Below are 12,196 nucleotides of genomic sequence, written 5' to 3' on the forward strand. Positions count from 1 at the left end.
AGCCAGTACGCTGCCCTGGGATGGCCAATTCTTTTTGTGTCCAACAAAAGTTGTCTTGGAAATTAACAAAAAACTGTGATTTTGCAAAAGGTTGCTATTGCTTTAGTTAGTTTATAATCTCTGTTAGATTATAGAATTTTTGCAGTAGTACGTCATGATGGACAGTGTCATACGTGGCCAAGAGGTCACCAAATGTTTGAGATCCTAGTTTCTGGTTTCAAAATTTTCCTCAATACATTGCATTAAATGCAGCATTTGTGCTGTAAAATTCTTCCCAGATCTAAAGCCAAGCCTGGCATATGACAAGGAATGGCGCCGTTACCTTCATTAGATGGCTAAGAAGAATATTTATTTATTTATTTTTATTTGATTTATTTGATTTATACTCCGCCTATCTGGACTGATGGACCAATACTTTCCAGAACTTCATAAATATGACAGAGTAGTTAGAATGGCCTGAAATCTTTAGGGTTTTATTTTTTTCCTTTTTACCAGGGTTCAAAAAAAGCAACTATGTGTGACTTTCTCCAAAATTTCATAATCCGGAGAGTATCATTATTACAGCAATTAAAGTGTCATTTTTTGTTACTATACCAAAACATTTTTCTGTTCTATGCAGATATCATCCAGGCCTGCTGACTGGCCATTTTTATTTATTTATTTATTTATATCCCGCCTATCTAATCAATTAAGACCACTCTAGGCGGCTTACAACAATAAAAAAACCACAACAGTGTAATTAAAAGCAATTTTACATAAGGGAAAACTTTCAGCAAGATGGGACAAACAGTAGGGAGTAGAAAGAGAGGGAAGATCAGGAATTTTTACAGTTACAAACAGCTTTTTCCAATTCACTTAAGCTGAATGGTCTTGTGAGGTCACTGGGGTTTTCCAGTTGCTTTTTTCTTTCACTTTTAAGGCCTAATTTCCTGTGGTGGTATGGACACAGAAAAAGCCTCCCTGAGGAATGTGAACATATTCAGGCATCAGTACCTCAGTGGGTTAGGCATCCGGCTGTGGTGCCAGAGGTTGGGAGGTTGATTGCCCACTGGGCCTCCTTGACAGGGACTGGACTCAGTGATCCACTGGGTTCCTTCCAGCTCCGCAGTTCCAAGAGGATAATGATGGGTACCTGTTGGTTGATCCTTTCATTCAGGCACATTAGTGGGTGACTGACAATATGACTCTGTTTAAATGACAAAAAGCATTTATAACATTACATTAAGGTAAAGGTAAAGGTTCCCCTTGACAATTTTTGTCCAGTCGTGTTCGACTCTAGGGGGTGGTGCTCATCCCCGTTTTCAGGCCATAGAGCCAGCGTTTTGTCTGAAGACAATCTTCCGTGGTCACATGGCCAGTGCGACTTAGACACGGAACGCTGTTACCTTCCCACCGAGGTGGTCCCTATTTATCTACTCGCATTTGCATGCTTTCGAACCGCTAGGTTGGCGGGAGCTGGGACAAAGCAATGGGAGCTCACTCCGTCACGTGGATTCGATCTTATGACTGCTTGGTCTTCTGACCCTGCAGCACAGGCTTCTGCGGTTTAGCCCGCAGCGCCACCACATCCCTTTAACATTACATTACAGTATATATAATTTAATACAAAATTTTAAGCACATCAATGCCTTATGTTGTTTTCCTTTTTGATGATGAGTAAATGGCATCCTCCATAGGCCAGATGATATCAAGAATCTCCAGAAGTGCATTATCAAGTGAAGGAGCCCCAGCTCAGGGTGTGATCAGACAATGAGAAACAATCACACCTGATTGCACCAGAAAGGGTCACTTTGCTGGGAGTGTTCTCCCTTCGACAACTCCATTCACTGGAAAATTGCTCCAGCTCTGCCCCCAAGAGAGTATCCCTGCTGCTGGGCCACAAGCCTCTAGCTTAGGCACAGATCAGGGGCAGGCTGGAGTCTATTGCCTGTGCATCATGTGATGGCCAGGTAATATTTCCCACTGACTGGAACACACCACAAGCGGTCGGAAATGCAATCTATTTCATGGTCCGATGGCGCCCTCAGTTCATGCCTCCAAAAGGCAAGGTGAGGAGGAGTTTGAGAGGGCAGTTTCCTTAGGTGGATTCCACTCTCTCTCTTTAAAGGCAGCCCCAGCTGCAGCGTGGTGCAGTAGTCTAACCAGAAGGGTGTGTGTAGGCATCCTTCAGTCTCGAGAGACTGTGGTAACGTGCTCAGTATGGAGGTCTTGGAACAGCGTCTAGTGTGGCTGAGAAGGCCAATTCCAGAGTGACAATCTCTTCCACATTGAAGACAAATCCAATCTGTCCCCTGTCCAGCTCCCTGGTTTTGCTTGTTTCGGGACTGCCTCTTTGCCTCAGCCTGCTGTACAAGGGTCTCTTCAAATTGGGAGAGGCCATGATGCACTGCTGCCTCCAGGCTGAACGCTCAGACGTCAAGGTTTCCCATCTGTTGAGGTCCACTCCTCAGGCCTTCAGATCCCACTTGCAGATGTCCTTGTATCGCAGCTGTGGTCTCCTTCTGGGGCGATTTCCCTGCACTAATTCTCCATACAGGTGATCTTTTGGGATCTGACCATCAGCCATTCTCACGACATGCCCAAGCCAACCTAGACATCGCTGTTTCAGTAATGTATACATGCTAAAAGTTCGAGCTCATTCTAGGAGTACTCTGTTTGGAACCAGAAGGGTAGCAGGATCTAAATAATGCTAGTCAGTCTGCGCGCCAACAGGAGGGGTTCACAATTAGAGGACTATCTCCTCCGTTGAGAAGCGCAGTCTATCTGAACAAAGAAGTTACTAAACAGGCGCAGGTACCTGAAGGCGCCCCTCAAACGTTCTCACGGAAAAGGCATCCCCCGACCCCCCCCCCACCCTCTTTAACCCGTACGTGATTCTGTACATGAATCCCGGTGGGATTTCTCCTCCCCCAGACGTTTATTTCTTGCTTGCTGTTTCTCCCGCCGCCGGGGCTGCCCCTTCTGGGGCTTCCCTCGGCCCGCCTCAGCGCGCCCCGCGCCACCCTCGCGCTCCTGCCTCTTGGGCGGCGGCGGCGGCGGCGGCCGAGGCGCGCGTTGGCTGAGCCGGGGACCTCGCCGCTCTCCAAGCCCGCCCGCCTCTCCGCCCGCTTGCTATTTTTAGTAAATCCTCCTCGAGTCGCCACGACGGGCTGCGAGCGCAACGCTCAGAGCCCCTCGTGGCGGCGGCGGCGGCGGCTCCTTCTTCTTCAAGTCCCTCCCCAGTTCGTGCATCTCTTCCTTCGCCCGCCTGGCTGGTCCTCTTTTGCCCGGCGCCGGCTCTGCCCGCCTGGGCGATGCTCCTGAGGGCTCCTATCCACAACAACAGTGGCAGCGAGCGCCACCGCTGCTGCTGCTGCTGAGGTAACTTTTTTTTTTTAAAGCATCCCCTCCCGCCTTCCCGGTCTTTTCGCTGCTCCCTTCAGAAGATGGCAGTTCGGGGCAGGGTTGCCCGCCGCAACCGCCGAGCAAAGAGATAAAAATCGCCGGGGGCTTTCGCGAAGGTGAGTGTGGCACCGGCTGCTACTCCCCCCCGCCCCCCCAAGTGGCTTCTTCCCTCCTTCATAGGGATGAGAAACGTTACTTTTTGAGGACGACACCTCCCAGAATGTCACCCTCCCCCCCCCTCAAAAAAAGGTAACGTTTTCGAGCTGTGGAGAGAGCAATGTGAGGGCAGAAAAGGCGCCAGCACCTCTCAGGGCAAAGGGATGGCTGAGAGCGCTGCTCCTTCTTGTCTCAGGAGGAGCAAAGGGGAAAAAAAGACGCGCCCCGTCCCCCTTTCCTTTCTTTTCCCGAATGGCTGGGATTTCCGTGGGACCCTCGCTTGAGGAGAGCTCCCGGCTTCAGCATCCGGGCTCCCCCGGGGCTCCCACTCGGCAGCGCTCTCGGGATGCTGCTGCTGCTGCTGCGTGGGGTCGGGGTGACGGGGGTGAAGAGAAGCTCTTCAGGTAACGTTGGGCTGCTTTGGGAGGCCGAGTAGTCGAGCGAATGGGGAAGGGTGGTGGAAAGACCTGGAAAATTGTTAGCAGCAGCCCCTCCCACCCCCGCCCCCCCACCCCCGCCCCGCCATACGATTTCAACCAAGCGTCGGAGTTTATTCTTGGAACACCCCAGAGCTGACATCCACGCGCAGGCATTTCTGGGCCACGGGTAAGAGCGTTCTAAATTATACACCCTTGTTCCTATGAAGCGGGTAATTAAAAAGCGGCTCCGAGGGGGGTTCACCGTGGGGGATGCTTTGTGAGTCTCGAACAGGTGGGAGAATGCTCGTGTCTGCCAGCTGGGGGGTGATGGCAGTCCCAGTGTCCTGGAGGGAGACACCGGCGATTTCGAGGCAGATTTTGTTTAAGCGCCAAGAATGCATCCATTGCAGCCTTCTTCGAGGGCTGCTCCTTAGTTTTGCCTTTGAGGAACGAAGGTGACTGTCCCTGAATATGTTTATCTAGAAGTAAGTTCTACGGAATAAAGTTGGAGTTCCTTCGAAATTAGCACGCATGGGCTGTAAGTGTCCCGGAGGTGTATCCAGGTTGGAAAGCTTGTCTGCTTGGTAGTGCAACCGACTGAGACTCTTTGGGTATCTACTGTAGTTCTAGCAAAACATGGATTTTCTGAATTTTGTGTTTGAGAGAGAAATTCCCACAAAGAAAACTTCTAGGATGAAAAACTTAAATGTTGTAACTATGGAAATAAGTGCCCTCTCTCTCTCTCTCTCTCTCTCTCTCTCTCTCTCTCTCTCTCTCTCTCTCTCTCTCTGTACTGTTGTTGTTGTTTTTAAAAGAGGGAGAAAAAAGATTTTAGAATGGCTGGAAATTATCTTCTTGAACAGGAGCTTCTATATTCAACAAAATGTATAAATATTTTTAAAACCACATGGGTAATTCTATTAATATTTAAAGCTACAAATGATTATATATATTTAATGAAAAATCAAATGTACCCGCCTCTGAAATGTTGTATAGGCACCTTAGAAGGCAGACTCTTGCAGAAAAACACACATGGAGTACAAATAAAGAAAACTGAATTATATTTATAGAAGAAATCTTTATATAGATCTCAAAAAGAAAAGAAAAACAATAACATATTTTTTTCTAGATACATAATTGTTTCTTTTAGGTGAAAGGTTTTCGGTGCCTGAACAAGTTCTTCTGTGGTATGGTTTGAAGGAATCATTACTAATGTGACATTTTTACTTTTAAAATGTTCTGTGGTCTTTATTACGATTATACTTAACAGTAGCACTAAATCCCCAGAATATAGTTTCGATATACATTGGTTTTAAGAGGATTTCAGTCAGGCTCCTTGGTGGTCAGGACAGGCCTTGTCAGCTACTTATGGATGCCAGGTGTGAATGTTAAATATGCTGTGGAAGTAAGTTCAGTCAGGCATATTTTTTTGCACATGTGTGTAGGGTTACAACCTTAAGATATTTTTTTCCTCCTTCTCCCTACATTGTCTCTTGAATGCACATTTTATTACATTCTTATGTCACCTTTCTATTCCATCAAAGGAGCTCAAGATAGTGCCATTGGTTCCCTCCTTCATTCTCATGACAACTCTATGTAGTTCCTTAGACTGAGAGAGAATGGCTGATCCAGGTGAGCTTCAAGGTTTTGCAGTTCAATCCTCACTGAGAGGTGCACTAGCTGTGGGAGATTGTGGGCAAGCCTTTACGTTGGGACAATCCTCCTTTGCTCACTGATCTAAGAGATCAGCCAACAAAGTGTGCTACTGACAGAACTGTTCTGCTAGCTGAGGTAAGGCCTGCTGGCAGAAGAGCTAAAAGGGGGGCACAGAGAAGGGATGAAGGAGGAACCAAGTTACTTCTGATCCAAACTTCCTCTGGCCAAGAGATAAAGTGTCAGTGTTGTCACAAAGTTAGGCTTGTGCAAGAGGAGTCCTAAGTAATCTTCAGCTCTTCAGGTTTGGAGAGTTTCCACACAAAAAAACGTCTCATCATGCCAATGTAAGAATGGCAAACTGAACCCAATATGGGATAAAGGGGAGAATGAACTAAGAGGGGAATTGTTTGGGTTTTGTGGAGGAACATATTTTATGTACCCATTTCAAAATATGCATATACTTGTAAATATATTGTGATCCATAATACTGATCATCCTGTTCCCCCAATTCAGAGCACCAGAGTCACAGAAACCCAAGGCTCAAATCCTTGTTCAGCAGTAGAGCCCACTGGATGATTTTCCTATTACACAGCCCAACTCTTTATTTTTTGTTTCTCTTGAGGCCAAAATTTCTTTTTAAGGAAAGATAAAATGCAGGCATAACAAATGTGACTACAAACGTAGCATTTCTAATTGCTTTCTAGCTGATGAGAAGTTGTCCTTAGATACATAGTGGGCTGGGTCAGATACTCTGCTAAAACATAGTTTAGCATTCTAAGCCTTGAGCAGGCATGCTTCATCTTCCCACATGTCCCTCTGGTTCGACAACTAGAGGAGTCTGTAAACCTTTGTTTTCATTTTGGATTAATCACAGCTTCTCTTGTCATTGTAATGCTAAAATTGTGATTAACCTTAAATACAGTGTGGGGGAAACAAGTCAACTTTAAGCACAAGTTCATAGAGCTGACTCATATTAGGAAGCCCAAGTTGAGATTATCCACAGTTTAGCATTTAGATGGTACATTAAACAATTTTTCATCTAAATAGAATCAGAAGTTTCTGATCTCTTCGCTACTGCATAGGATAAGTAAGCGAACACAAATGCTCATAGCTCAGAGTTTTAAATTTCAAAAGGAACTCAGTGGCTGAAATTCAGTGGTTAAGTTTTAAGTAGAGTTGAATCATGGGGGATTTGGCAAGTTAACACCTATCGATTCAGTAGCCTTGCTATAATTGTGCAACTAATTCATTGCACTGTGCTTTATTACTGCCTTGTGTTCTCATCAGCAATCCAGAAAAATACTGTACAGCAAAATACTCCCTGGTTCCCTCTAGTGGCCAATTATGACACTGATCTTGGAAATACTTATACAAAAGATAAGTAAAACAAATACTGTACTCTCCTTGGCACATAGGATTGATGACAATAAAATAAAACCTGCAAAATTCTTGTAAAAAAGTAATTTTTAAAGTAACTGTTCCTTTAACCTAAAAAGTAATATTGCAACCAAGGATTACTTAGGTTTGGCATAAAGCGACTAATTGTGTCCAAGCTTTGCATGAGCCTACCCCATCATTATAATACTAAAACATACTGTAAACCCTTTCCATGAGAAGTCTCCCTTCATGTCATTTGGTAATTCACAGTGCCTGATTGTTAAGGTGTGTCATTCTTTTGTTGATTTCAGTTCCCTTCTATACATTTATGTGCTATTTAAACATCTTTGCTATTGTCTAGAGGGGTGTGTATAATAAATTGTATATTCCACATCTGTTTTACACTTTTTCCACAAATGAGCTCCTAGTTTAGATGAACCTGTGATGAATGCAGAACAACTCTACCAATTTCCTGAAATTAGTGTCTGGAAGTTTCTAGTACTTTTATTTGTAGCTGCTTTCTTTTATGATAATTATGCTATAATAATGACATTTGCTTATTTTACCTTTTATGTTTACCTTAAATAGTGTGTTGGCACACAGTGATGTAGACAGGACCATTGCTATCCACCCAGTACTAAATAATGATACGTGCTAAATGTACTTGGGTTGGAGATACACATATAGCTAGAAAGATCTAGAGCAGGGGTTTTAAACTCAATTTACCTGGGGGCCGCTAGAGGCAGAGTCTGGGTGAGGCTGGGCCGCATCAGATTTCCCGCCAAGCGGAGCAAGAGCCTGAGGAAGCCACCCAGGAGTTTCCTTAGCCGACAGATAGGTGGGCTGGCTGGCAGGCTGCAGTTCTGGATGGAGGGTGCAAGAGGTGCTGTCTTGGGAGAGAGCCGGCGAGCGAGGCAAGGCTTTTTTTTTACTCTTGACAGCAGAGGATGGGTGGGTGCTTTGGGGGGGCAGGCAAGGCGAGGGCCACAAACTATTATCTGGGGGGCCGTAAATGGCCCCCGGGCCGCATGTTTGAGACCCCTGATCTAGAGTGTGGGTGGATGGCTTGTAGCCTGTGGACCACGTGTGGTATCATCTTTTTAACATTTCCTGGACCTCCCCCATCACTGCATACTGAGATGCTATGGTACTGATAACTCAGTGCTACACCTGTTTACTTAGAAATGTTTCATTTTCAGTGGATGTCTAGATAAATACCTTAGACCACAATGGGCAAAGTGTGGCCATCCAGATGTTGGACTCCAACTCTAGCATTTTTGCCAACAACATCTGGATAGCTACACCTTCTCCTCACTGTCTTAGACAATGTCTGAGAAAGCACATTCTTAATTTCAGTATAACACTTGGACACTTATTTTGAGTCCACTGATGTAATTTTGTAAACATCTGATGTTACGTCATGAACAGCTTTGTGTAAATAGCTGCCCCAGAACTGGAAAACTGTAACATTCTTTATGAGTTGTTCAGTTCAGTTCGTGCCTTAGGAGTAGACCTTTGGTCTAGATGGGTGGGGGTAGAAATCCAATAAATAAAGAAATAAATAAGAAATTTTTACAGCAGCCTATCAACTGAATTACCATAGTTTATCTGACAGATTTTTGTTTCAGGGACATATCCATATCATTGAGTTGTCAGTGATGACATGACAGTGAGACTGTATCCACTTTATGGGAAGAAATACTGGATTAAATTCTCCCTATTATTTAGGCAGAACAAACCTGCAGACTGGGGAACTCTGATGTTATCGCCCAAAAACTTAAGTTGAACCAGGCTTGTGGCATTGAGGCAGGTGTAAGGGAAGAGTGGTAAGATTTTAATCGCCTTAATTTTTGGGTAGGCTCCTTCTTTCATGGGTGGTTTCATGCCTCTTGATCTCAGTGGGAGAGTAACAAACTATTCGAATTTCAGGACTGCTAATTTTATCCACATGGATTGTATGTATGAAAATACACCCACAGAATGGTCCAATATTCACTCTTCTTGCTTTAATTAACAAAGTGATGTAAAGGTTGCTCTCAGACTGGCCGGTTGTATCAAGAATGGGCAGATCTGTCCCAGATGCCACAAGATTGCAGACTAGGACTGATAGGAAATCCAGACCTATGACTTTGAGATGTGAAATCATATACTTTACAATAGAGCTCAGTAGAATGCTTCCAACTAGAACATGCATAAAATTGCATTGTAGGTGGTAGTAATATTTGATTTGAAATGTTCAAAAAATATTTATGAAAACATCTTTTTTCTATTAAAATGTCTAAAATTTGTGAAAATGAAGTCTATACAGTGTATCTTTAACATTAAAAGTTTATACCTGGTTAGGAAATGTATTAACTACAACACACTGCTTGCAGAAACACAAAATAGTGGTTTTGATATTTTCCATTATGCATATTTTCCTGGTTGTGTTATTTTAGGCGAACTGAGAGTGACTAGCATATACATCAATAATAGAAACCCTTCACTTTAAATGTTATGCTGTGGATTTGAGTCTCCTGAAACAGAAAAACCTTGAGATGAATATAACTTTGATTTTGTTCTTCTGAAAGGAGTTGAAATGATCTGGAGAAAGGGAAAAAAAATTAAAAAATTGCATCAGAAATTTTGCTTGGAATTTGTTTTCTGTTCTTAACCCAACATTTTAAAATATATTGAATCAGTAGTGCATAATTTAGTCACCATCCTGGGGACAAGTTTAGAGCACTGTTCCTTTTTAAAATTAATTTAAGGTGGTACTTGTCCTGCAAGAAAATAGACCTGCTCAAGTATTTACATCTAGTTAAGCAGATCTTAATGCATGAAAACTAATGCCTTAATAAATTTGTTCATCCTTAAGATACTATGGATGGATGGTGGTGGTCAAGAATTTTATATATACAGTTTATTTCTTTGAATTTTAAGTGTACAATTAATACAGAAACTGTTCAGTATTTGTATACAAATATCAACTAAGTTAAGCCAAATGTCGGAGGGATTCACATTGCTGACTGCAATAGACTCTTCTATAGGCTAAGACCAGCATACTAGCAAAATGTGGATATAAAGAACCATCTATAGGATTGTTAATTTTTCAGTGAAAAATGTGGCCTATTTATGCAAATTAAAATATTTTTTAAAATATATTTTCCTTATAAGAATTATTTTTCTCCATATGGAAGTTAATGGTTGCATTCAGGATTAAATTCCATATGTGAAAATGGGCAATTCTCTTTAAAAAGGCAGTTTTCTTCACATCTAGGCTCTGTGGATACTTTCAGCTCAGATGCTGATCATAAGTTTTAGAACTGTAGAGGAACAGGAGACTAGTATCTTATTTGCGTTCTTTTCTGTTCTTCTTTATCAATAGGCTGCTTCAGAGAAATGCTTCATTGAAGCAAAGTGTGCTGCTTATATACCACAGTTTACAATTTAATTCCGAAGGTACACATTGCCTCCACAGTGAGCTGGGTACTTAATTTATTCACCTCAGAACGATGGAAGGCTGAGTGAACCTTAAACTGACTACCTGGGATTGAACCCAGGCTGTGAGTAGAGTTTTAGCTGCAGTACTGCAGTTTTAACTACTTTTCCACGAGGTACCTGTAATCATCACCTTAGAACTGCTCAGTCCCCAAATGTATGGCTTTGTTTGGTTACACGATGAGGGCGATGGTAAAACTACTCCTTAAATATCTCACTTACCTTGAAAGCCAAATAATAGTAGTAATATTGTCGTCGTCATCACCTTCTTCTTCTTCTAGCTGCAGAGCTGTAAGGGGCTCTATGGATCATCAGGTTCAGCCCCTGTCAAGGGATCAAACTCCCAACCAGATACCTGAAACACTGAGTTATACAGCAGTTCTAAGCCTCTAACTGCTGTACATAGATATCGCTATACCAGGACCACTACTTTTGTAAAAGGCAAATGCATGTAAAAAGAGCATAAAGAAACACCCATTTTTACAATGGAGAAAAATAATAAACTTTTTTCCTAATAGTGATATGAAGTATTATCTAATAGAAATATTATTTCCCATCTTCCAAACCTAGACCCAGTTCAACATGGAAAAGTTGTATAATACACACATTCTTAAGTCTTATTTTTAATTGGATGAAATCTTAATTATACATTTTTGACATCTATCATTAGGTCTCCAGGAGGCAAAGCTCTTAAATTCAGGCTTTGCTTTCAAAAGTGGTGGATTAGCTCAAGGCAAAAGTGTAAGATATTCAAGGAAGAGAGAAGGCATAAATCGCAGATGAAAAGTGAAGTTTGAAGCTAAGTGAATGTGGTTTGTATAACATGCATTAATTGGGTAGAAAGCATATTAGAAATGGCACGTTATTCGATTTAATGCTGAGAACATGTGGTGGCACATTTATGGAACATAAATCTTTTTTATCCAGGTACTCTTCTAGCAGTATCTACCTGGCTACAAGACATTCTTCATATTTTGTGATTTAATAAACTGTTGTTCGCATAGGTTATGTAAGAATGTAAGACAAACTGTGGCAGATCAGACTAAAAACATTCTGCTCCACACAGGAGATAATCAGCGATCCACAGAAAACTTACAGGCAGTAGATCAGTGTGACAACATCCTCCCTTTTGCATTCCCGCACACAGACTTGCCACCTTTTATGCTGGGAGAAATATATATACATCATGACCAGCAGGCTCTGGTAGTCTCCATGAATTTGTCCCCTTTTAAAGTTGTCCTAGTTGGTGGCCAACTTGTGGTACTGGTTATACCATCTACAAGTTTTGTGAAAAAGTATTTTGTTTATGTTCCCTAAAACTCCCATCATTAATTTAGTGCAGTGGTTCTTAACGTGGGCAATAATGCCCCCCAGGGGACGATTTCATTTTTCAGGGGGGCGGTAGAACAAAAAGGGGCGGTGTGGGGGCGAAAGAACAGAAGGGGGGCGGTAGGGAGTCGCTGGAGTGAGCCAAACCTGTGAAGGCGACTGCAGCCGCAGTGCTGGCAGTAGATCCGGTGCTTCTGCTGCCGTCAGATGATCCAGCTCTTTCTACCTGCCACGTCTCACCTTTCTCCTTTAGGGGAGCACTGAGTGTGGATTGGGTAGAAGGAAAGGGTGGGGAGGGAGACTAGGTAGGTAGGTAGGTAGGTAGGTAGGTAGGTAGGTAGGTAGGTAGGTAGGTAGGTAGGTAGGTAGGTAGGTAGGTAGGTAGGTAGGTAGGT

The 12,196-nt window shown here is 43.0% G+C and overlaps 1 protein-coding gene across 7 annotated transcripts in view; it reads left to right on the forward strand.

Annotated features, from left to right (window-relative positions):
- The first annotated feature begins 3,311 nt into the window (after positions 1-3,311).
- Positions 3,312-12,196, forward strand: part of HDAC9 (histone deacetylase 9) — a 546,236-nt gene continuing 537,351 nt past the window's right edge. For 5 of the 7 annotated variants that reach the window (XM_073003276.2, XM_078377172.1, XM_078377173.1 and 2 more), the window contains exon 1: positions 3,312-3,500. The gene's annotated coding sequence lies outside the window, so the exon portion shown is untranslated. Of the gene's footprint in view, positions 3,501-4,088; positions 4,147-12,196 lie in introns of those variants that run through there. The other 2 variants (XM_078377171.1, XM_078377174.1) reach the window with 1 other exon arrangement.

The sequence above is a fragment of the Pogona vitticeps genome, chromosome 6, assembly GCF_051106095.1.
Source record: "Pogona vitticeps strain Pit_001003342236 chromosome 6, PviZW2.1, whole genome shotgun sequence".
Lineage (NCBI taxonomy): Eukaryota > Metazoa > Chordata > Lepidosauria > Squamata > Agamidae > Pogona > Pogona vitticeps.